Below are 9,875 nucleotides of genomic sequence, written 5' to 3' on the forward strand. Positions count from 1 at the left end.
AAAGAGCAACCCATACAAATTCTAGATCATGAGCTAAAGGTTCTAAAAAGGATATTAATTCCACCTGTTAAGGTTCTGTGGTAGAATCATGGCACAAAAGAGGCCACATGGGAATCGGAAGAGACGTTTCATCAACAGTATCATTATCTGTTAGAACTAGGTAAATTTTGGGGATGAAATTTCTTTAAGGAGGCAGAGTTGTCATGCCCCAAAATATAGGGGTTTAGTAGTAATGAATGACAAGAAATGAGCCTTAGGCTTGATGGTTAAGTGAGAGTCCTCCTTCTTAGAAGTCCTAGGTTCAAAACTCACTCATCCCATTTCTATTATTTTTATTTTCACCAACCTAAGATTAAAACTACATTAAAACATATATGGTTAGAAGCATGGTGATCTGCCGTAAATTGATGTAGCAAATTAAACTCATTATCACTCTTTAAAAGCTTGAGAAAACACTTTCAGTAGGTTTGAATTGTGTTTTCTTAAGTTTTTAATAAGAAAATAAAATGGGAAAATTAAGTTTTTTATTGACCTTAAGGGCCGACTGAGGCCTAAACTAGAGCTAACACACTTTGTGAGTGTGTAGGAGACCTCTAGAAAGAATACTAAATAGATACTGGTTGCTACATCATAGCACGAGATGATCGATGTGGCAACATAGGGAGCAGAATGAAAAAAAACCAAGACTGCCTTCAACGTCGCGACATAGCTTGAGAGTGTCGCGATATACCCCTGAAGATATTTTAAGAGGACTGTACTAATCGCCATGTCAGACACCGGTACTGGTGTGTCGTGACATTGACCTTGGAATGGAAATTAAAGATGAAACAGTTGTTTTTGGGTTTGCACAATCAAACTTAAATCTCGAGAATGTCAACTAACGCTCTTCAATTAGCCTAGATTCTCTCTTAAGGGAAACAACCACTTAGAATCTATAAATAGGCTCCTTTAGCACATGTTATAGAAATTATTCAATTAGCCTAGATTCTCTCTTTTAAATTTAGGTTAGTTTTTTTCCTTTCTTAGGTTTTTAGAATTTATTTTCAGTTGTTCTTTTTTACAAGAGATCCGATTTCTAGAGATTGTCAAACTTTGTGGATTTGTTTTCATATCTAAATACAAATCAAACTTTGTGGATTTGTTTTCATATCTAAATACAAATCAAGTGTTTTCTTAAACTCTACGCTTTAATCCATTTATCATGTTCTCTTTTTACTTTGATTCCATATTGTTTATGAAAGGCATAAGGAACTAATCTTCCTTGGGGGGATTAGTGAGTGAATATATGATTTATTAACTATTTTATACTGTTACTCAATTGATCAACTATTTAGGAAAGGAAGAACATGAAACAAACCCTAGGCCTGACAACCCCTGGAAGTCATCAAGGTAAAAATTAACCCAAAATTGGTATTGCCCATCTGTTAATACCTTTACCCCTAACTAGTATGGATTGTGATGTCAGAAGATAAGTAGTCCTTATTGACTTATTATGTTGGTGGAAGATCGGAATATCCTACTAGGGTAGTGACTAGTTGATTGATGAGGAACCCGAAACGACAGTTGATTGGGATTACCATAGTGAGCTAATCACCCATAAACAAGATTTGATTCACACTACTCTTCTATCTCTAGAATTTTATTTCTTTTATGTTATTTTATCATAATAAAAACCCTAAAAAACCCTTTTTATTATGTTCTCAAACTATAACTAATTTAAAGTACTAATTAGATATTTTAGTGTTTAGGTTAGAATTGATCTAGCACTCATCTTCCTTGGGTATGATCCTCGAGGTACTCACCTACTCCGTTGTAAAACTATATTACAGCTCAACCCGTATACTTGAGAATACTGCCTTGTATTTCTATATTTTGTTGCAGTATTCACACTCTAGACGTTAATATGTCTAGAGGCGGTCAAGTTGTTGGTGTCGTTGCCTGGGCGGCAACATCACTAGTTTGATTTTATTTTTTTCACGTAGAAAGAATAATTAGAAAATTTTGAAGTTATAGGTACGATTCTATTTTATTTTATTAATTGTTACTAATCTTCTCTTTCTAGGTTTAGTAGGGGCACACCTATTGTAGTTACAGATTTAGAAAGAATAATCCGAAGAAATTGTTCATAGCAACAATAGGAATAACAATAGATGTAAGATCCACCACCACCTACTGCAGGTAATTGTCGCGTTTGAATATATAATGTGAATGTGCAGGTATACATGTCGAATCAAGTCATAAACTGATAAGTGAGATCATCTCCATATGGATCAGAATAGGTAAATAGATGGTTGAGTTATAACTATAAACCATACTAATTAGGCTTATGGAAAAGTAATAGAATAACGATTTGAAGTAAACTACTAATGTATGAAGTAAAAAAAAAATCAAATCACGAATAAAATGTTGTGGCAATTCAATGAGACAAAGTTGAGAGGATTGATGTTGTTGAATAGGAATGTTGGAATTACTTAGATTATATCTTAATGATATAATAATGTCATGGCAAAATATTGACCAAATTTCTGTTTAGAGTATAACTACTGCATTCTGTTTCTTTCAAGAGCTAGAATTAAAGCTATCATTCCAAGTCTTTGTACCTCTACAAGTCTCAAGAACAATACCTAACAATATTCTTCCTTACTCTATACAGATCACAATTTTATGTCTAGAGTGCTACGAGTATTTGCTCAAGAACTTACTCGTATCATTCGATTACAATCCAACTTATTTAGCATTTTCAGAATTAAATCAAGTTTAAGGATATACTATGCATTCATCTATGTCTAGAGCTTGCATGCATATATCTAAAATAATCCAAATTGAATAAAACATTAGATCTAATCAAAATATCACCATGATCATTAAAGGTATCAAGATAAATCCAGTAATTCCAGCCTAAATGAAATTAGCTCATGGGTTGGGAGTTAAAACCCAAAATCAGAATAACATTCAACATCATCATTAACCGTTTCAAAATCACAGAAATGGATTAACAAAATGAAGGTAGAGTTGCAGGAAGCTTTCGCCACTCCAATTTGCACTTCGACATCTAGCTAAGAGTGACGAGGACTAATAGCTGTGTCATCATTTTCCTGGAATTGCCATGGCATTTATGTTGGCAATCTATCCAACCTTTTTCCATGGCAATATTTCACTTCCTTTATTATCTTCCTCCTTCATCTCCTTTTTTTTCATCGTTCCTACACCTACTGCATACAACAACCAATTCACTTCTTCTCAACAGTAAAAGTAACATGAAATGACATTTAATGCACAATCCAAGCGTTATTATACAATGTTCTAAAAATAACCTAAAAATGTAAATATATTTACTTCAGTATAGGCATTTAATCAAGTTTAGAAGATTGAAATATAACTCTTTTCAAGAGCTATTAATAATGTACCACGTGAAAATCCACTATTCGGTGATGCTGACGATAATGCTTTAATAAGCCCATTAACATCACAGCTACCTGCAAACGTACATATGGCTCAGAATGAGAAAACCCTAAGGGATTATGCCCTACCAAGTCTAGACATGGTTCAAGAAAGTATAACAAGGCCAAAAATTATAGCTAATAATTTTGAGATCAAACCGACTGTGATTTAGATGATTCAAATAATCTATAGTTTAGGGGCACAATGACATAGGACCATAATCAACATTTAAAATGGTTTCTCCAATTCTATGATACTTTTATGTATAATAAGGTCACTAATGATGCTATTTGTCTTCGGTTGTTCCCTTTCTTCTTGATTGATAACACCTTTTCTTGGTTACACTCTAAGGCACCAGGATCTATCACGACATATGATGAACCCACTGGAAAGTTCTTATAGAAGTTCTTCCCAATTAGCAAAGCAATTCAACTAAGAAGAGAGATTGTTCTCTTTAGAAAGATGGAGCGAGAAAGTTTCTATGAGGCATAAAAACATTTAAAAATTTTGATTTAAAAATTCCCCCACCACGGATTTCCTGAGTGGATGCAACTGCAGGTCTTTTATAACTGGTTGGATGTGAACGCACGATCTGAATTAGAAGGAATAGCTGAAGGAGACCTGACTAATTGGACGTATGAGAATCATACAAAATTATTGAAAACATTGCATTAAACTCCTGTCACTGGTCAATTGAATGATTCACATATGTCCAAAAACTCGCTACAGTCAAAATAATCCAAGAGAATCGCAAGTATCAGTAGATAATGAATAGACTTAACCGTCTCGAGTCTGCCTCATCATCGTCTATACATGGAGGAGACAAACCACTTTTCCATTACATCAATAATCCCGCCAAGGATGTAAACTACATCGAGAATAGGGGTGGAAACCCTTATTCAAATACGTATAATCCTAACTGAAGGGATCACCCAAACCTGATATGGGGAGGAAATCAAGGAGGAGCTAACAACTTAAATGAAGCTAAAATTACCAATTATCAACCTCTTTATTTGTTGAAACCTTAGGATAAGGTCAACCCAAGTGACCATATTGCATGTGGCCAACATCTGGATAGAATCAAGGGAGAAATGCAGTCAACGAGAATCGATGTCAAGAAGGTGCCATTTGAGTGCACTAATTCAACAAGAACATTAAATAAACTCAATGATCAAATGAGCCAATTGATGAGCATGATAGGTGACATCAAAAGACAAACTGGCACAGGTAGTCCCAACAACACAGAAGATAATTCTCGGTGATAAGGTAAGGAGCATGTGAAAGCGATTGAGCTCTGATCGAGCAAAGTATTGAGTAGCCCAAAAACCACTACTCTGGAGACAATTGTGGAGAATAATTATGATCCTAAAGAGGAATTTTTAGAGGCTGAATATGAGCCAGAGCCAGAGCCAGAAAAGGTAACCACACTGGCAGCGGAGGTAGAGAAGGAAATAACTAAAGATTTTGCCAGTGCAAAAATCCAATTCCCTTCGATACTCGAGGAAAAACAAAAGCGGGATGAGGATGAATTTGTATGTTTCCTGAACTTGTTCAAAACATTAAATATTAACCTGCCTTTAATTGAATTAATAAAGAAAGTTCCTAAGTATGCCAAGTTTTTAAAAGAAATTATGTCTAGTTGTAGGAAAACTAAGGTAAGTTAGTATATGTAACACCCCTAACCCGTATCCGTCGCCGGAATAGGGTTACAAGGCATTACCGAAAAAGATACAACTTTCATGCATTCACACAATCATTCAGATTAAAATTGAAACCGTACATTTATAACTTTAGTTTAACAAATCTTGAATCATTAATACACAAAGCACAAAACAATTTATTAGATTCATATATAACCATTTGGTTATCTTATAGCATGAACTACTTTTTATATAGTCAATTTCTAATGTAATAACCGAAAGATAAAACATGCTAAATACAAATGCTTTATACAAAGTCTACTTTCATTTTACCTATTACTTTACATGCATGAAACATTTCATATAACCAAACCAATAAGTTACTCACAAAACCAATTACACATGATCATATCATTTTGCCCAAACCGAACATATATGCATCACATAAAACTCATATTACCTTTTTGTTTTACCAATATAAAATTCACTATTCATTTGGTTAATTATTTCAAAGCATTACCCGAATATAAACATACCTAATAAGCATTCTATGTTCAAGGTTACATTTTCTTACCCTATCATTTCATATGCGTATAACTTTCCATGGAAATAAATTAATATACATATGTACCAACCATAATTTATGCATCAAATCAAATACATTACAAATATATCTTACCATATACATAAATATCATATCAAAACATTATATACTTATACATATACAAATGTCGAATCGTGATTATTACAACGAATCACAACTAGTTCATAACCATCATTTATATTTTATCACCTAACCAAATACAAATATATTTATCCAAACACAAAACTTACATACCATGTAATAATATATCAAAATAAACTCTTACCATGTTCGGTCATAACCAAATATCCATTGATGCTAAATCACATGTAACACCTTAACCAAACATATCAACCAAGTTCATATGTATATTTTATCTTAGAATGAATCATAGTCGAATCAACCAAACACACCTATGAATATATACCACGGCCGATTCATCAACCACATCCAAATTCACCAACCATTATCAATACATATAACACATATAAACTTAACTAAAGTTTCACATACTTTCATAGCATATTAGCCATTTTCGCTTGGCTTAATATCTACATAAACCAAAATCCAACATTTCAAAATATAATCCAGCCTATACATGCCATAGGTTCGAAAATTCAGCTTATAAAATATCGAAAAATAGTCGATAGTGTAATAGACTTTGCTAACGATCCTTGGGCTCGTAACTAGATCTAGAAATTTATAAAATAGAGGCAAACATAACACACAGTAAGATATTTAAGCTTAGTAATTCATAAGCAAATAAACAATTAAATGACATAATCAACTCGTTTATACCAAGCCAAATTATACAATCATAATTACATTTAATCTCAAGCTTAGTATTACATATATAACATATGCCTTCTTAAATAAATCTTATCTTAACCGAATGTACATATTTATATAAATTCAAAGTATCATTCAATATCAAATACAAAATATCATTTTATAATCAAATATATTTACGCACGTACTCATAAACTCATGAATCTAAATTTAACATCATATACATATACATAATATAGGGCCGAATATATTTCACCAGCACACATATGCTCACATTAGTAACTTATATAATATGCATCACACATCAAATGGCCAACTTACCTTATTTTCAAATAGGTAATCAACTAACTCATACCTGTTCGTTTTAGCTCTTTTTATACCTTTGATCACAGCTTATCATTACCCATTGAACCACTCAAAATTGAATAGGATACTTCGATAATCACTTATATAGAATAATGCCAGCATCCCAGACGTGGTCTTATATGCTATCTCATATCATTGCCACTGTCCCAGAGAGGGTCTTACACGAATCAAATACGATGCCGATGTCCCAGACATGGTCTTACTCATAACTACATATCGATGCCAACGTTCCAGCCATGGTCTTACTCGAGAACAGATATCAGAAATCATATGTCATGACATATGTATCCTAGCTATTCCTAAGGTTCGTACGGGCTTTTAGACTGCATAGCTCGGTCGAAACAAATTCATAAACATAATTTCTAGGCTTATTTGCATTCGGCCAACATATATATAATTCACATGTTTCATTTTAGCATATAAATCTCATAATTATTTAAAACTAACAACACTTATTTGCTTATAAACTTACCTCGGACGATGAAAATCGAAACTGGACGACTAGTCGACAACTTTAGTTTTCCCCCGATCCAAATCTGATTTCTTCAGTTCTTGATCTAAACATATTTAAATTAAACTCATTCAAACATATTTCACTCAATTTAGTCCAAAAGCACATAAATGAGAAAATTACTATTTTACCCCTAACATTTTGCATTTTTTACAATTTAGTCCAAATTGCACAAAACACAAAACATGCAAAATTTGCATATACCATGCTTAGGCTGAATATTCCTTGTGTTCATATAAGTCCATATATTTCATTTATTTTACATTTTAGTACCTCAAATTACTATTTTTGCAATTTAGTACTAATTACTTAAAATCATCAAAAATTCCAATACAAAAAATGTTAATCCAAAACATATCTTTCATATTTCATCAACTAACATCACTTAGCTCAAAATTTCATCAATGGCCTAACTCAAAATATTCATCAAAATAAAAAATTCAAGCATGGGCTTTGTAGATAACATAGCAACGATCTGAAAAATGTAAAAATTATCAAAAACCGAGCTAGAACTCACCTTGAATCAAGCTTCATTATTTCACATTTCAACCACATATTTTACACCTTTTGCAATAAGGTCCTTTTAGGGGTTTTTCATGAAAATAACCTAGAAAAAGATGTTTAACACACATCCAACTTTCGTATTCCTCCATAAAACATCAAAGAATAAACATGTCACACATGGGTCACTTTACAAACATGAACCCTAACTCAAAATATGGGTAGAAATGGAGAGAGTAAGCTACCGGGATTTCAAAAATGCAAAGAACATTAAAAACGGGGCTTGCGAGCACGTACTATTGAGCTTGAAAATGTTGAAAACCCTAGCTATGGAAGGCTTGAGAAATTCGGCTAGATAAGGGAGAAGAATGGCTGATTTTTGCCATCATTTTCCTATTTTATTTCAATAATTAGCCAAATGACCAAAATGCCCTTAAGCTCTTTTGTAATGACCCGAATTTTACCGATGCTGGAAAAGTGTATTTTCGGGTCTTTATTTCTGAAAAGTGGATTCATAAATATTTATTTAAAAATATTTACGAAGTGAAGTGAATAGTCAATTAAAGCTTAATTAGGAGAATTTACCTTAATTAAGAATAATTAAGTATAAGCATTAAATTGGATAAAGAATAAAAGTTTAATTATAGAATAAAGAAAAGTGAAGGGACTAAATAGGAAATAAGCCAAAAAGGGTGACAAATGTATGGTTAAAATAAGTTAAATGTGTACAAATATAAATAGTACACATGTATTATACATGTGTATTGACTTAATATATAAGTAAAATAATAATAATTAAAGTATATTATATTAATATAATATTATAAAGTAATTAAAATAAAAGAAATAAAGAAATGAAATAAAGAAAAAGGAAAAGAAGGTCATGAATGAAGCAGGGGAAAGAAAAAAGAAAAAGAAAGGAAAAATTAGGGCTTTGAGGTTTCAAGCTTAATTAGTAAGTCAATTTGATCCATTTTCTTGCAATTTTGATGTTTATGGAATCCTAGAGAAGAGTACTACATGAATTATATCAAAAGTTAGGAAGTTAATGAATTTTTATGTGTTGATTAAGTTGAACAAATTAAAGAATTATGAGTTTTATTGATAGTAATTTAAGTTAGAAGTGGGAAAAAGATTAAATTATAAAGAGAAAGTTAAGTTTTGACATAGTAAGGACTAAGTTGAAAGAAATTCAGAATTTAAGTTTTATGTTGAATATGAAATGCTGGAATTTATTTTAAGCAAGTATAAAGATGGAAAATTAAGTTAATTTTGAAGAAAAAGAATGGTTATGGTGGAAGGACTAAATTGGAATTTGTGGAAAAGTTACATGGAAATCTTAAGAATGTGATATTACTGACTTTGAATGAATGTAAATTTTTTCATAGCTAACATAGCACCGAAAATGTCATCGAAGAAGGGGAAAGAGAAAGTGGACGAGAATATCGAGTAAACTCGAGAATTACGGTTTGTATTTCTATAAACCGAATCTAATAATTATTTGTTGAATTTATTATTTATATGAATGGTAATTATTATTATTATGGTATTGAATTGAATAAAAATTCATGAATTATAAGTGATTATTGATATTGAATAGAATATGTGAATATTGAGTGGAAAATTGAAAAATGTATATTGCATTGAAATTGATTTGCATGTGGATTTTTTATGGAAAAATGTGTTAAATTGGATTGAAACTAAATTACAAATGAAATTGAAATGTTGAAAGTTTATTGAATACCCTATTAACTGTATCGGGCTAGTCGGATATAGTTGGCATGCCATAGGATTGGAAGTGTTTAGGGATATTCCTACTGTGTGTCGATGAGACACTATATGTGTCGACTACTGTGACTGTTTCGGATTCGTTCCGAAGAGGTACTCCGTACCTGACTGTTACTGTTACTGTTACTGTTACCCTTACGGTGTATTTCAGTTTCGGCCGATGAAACACTGTATACTATCCCCAGTGTGTGGGTTGAATCCGTGTATCCGTCTAGCTCCGAGTCATGTTAATAGGGGTAATGAAAACTATCAAAGA

At 32.2% G+C, this 9,875-nt stretch overlaps 1 non-coding gene across 1 annotated transcript; it reads right to left on the reverse strand.

Moving 5' to 3' along the window:
* Nucleotides 1-3,870: 3,870 nt before the first annotated feature.
* Nucleotides 3,871-3,977, reverse strand: LOC128284538 (small nucleolar RNA R71). The gene has a single exon (XR_008274962.1). It is a non-coding gene; the product is annotated as a small nucleolar RNA R71 (small nucleolar RNA).
* Nucleotides 3,978-9,875: the final 5,898 nt, after the last annotated feature.

This window comes from Gossypium arboreum, chromosome 11 (genome assembly GCF_025698485.1).
Source record: "Gossypium arboreum isolate Shixiya-1 chromosome 11, ASM2569848v2, whole genome shotgun sequence".
NCBI classification, from domain to species: domain Eukaryota; kingdom Viridiplantae; phylum Streptophyta; class Magnoliopsida; order Malvales; family Malvaceae; genus Gossypium; species Gossypium arboreum.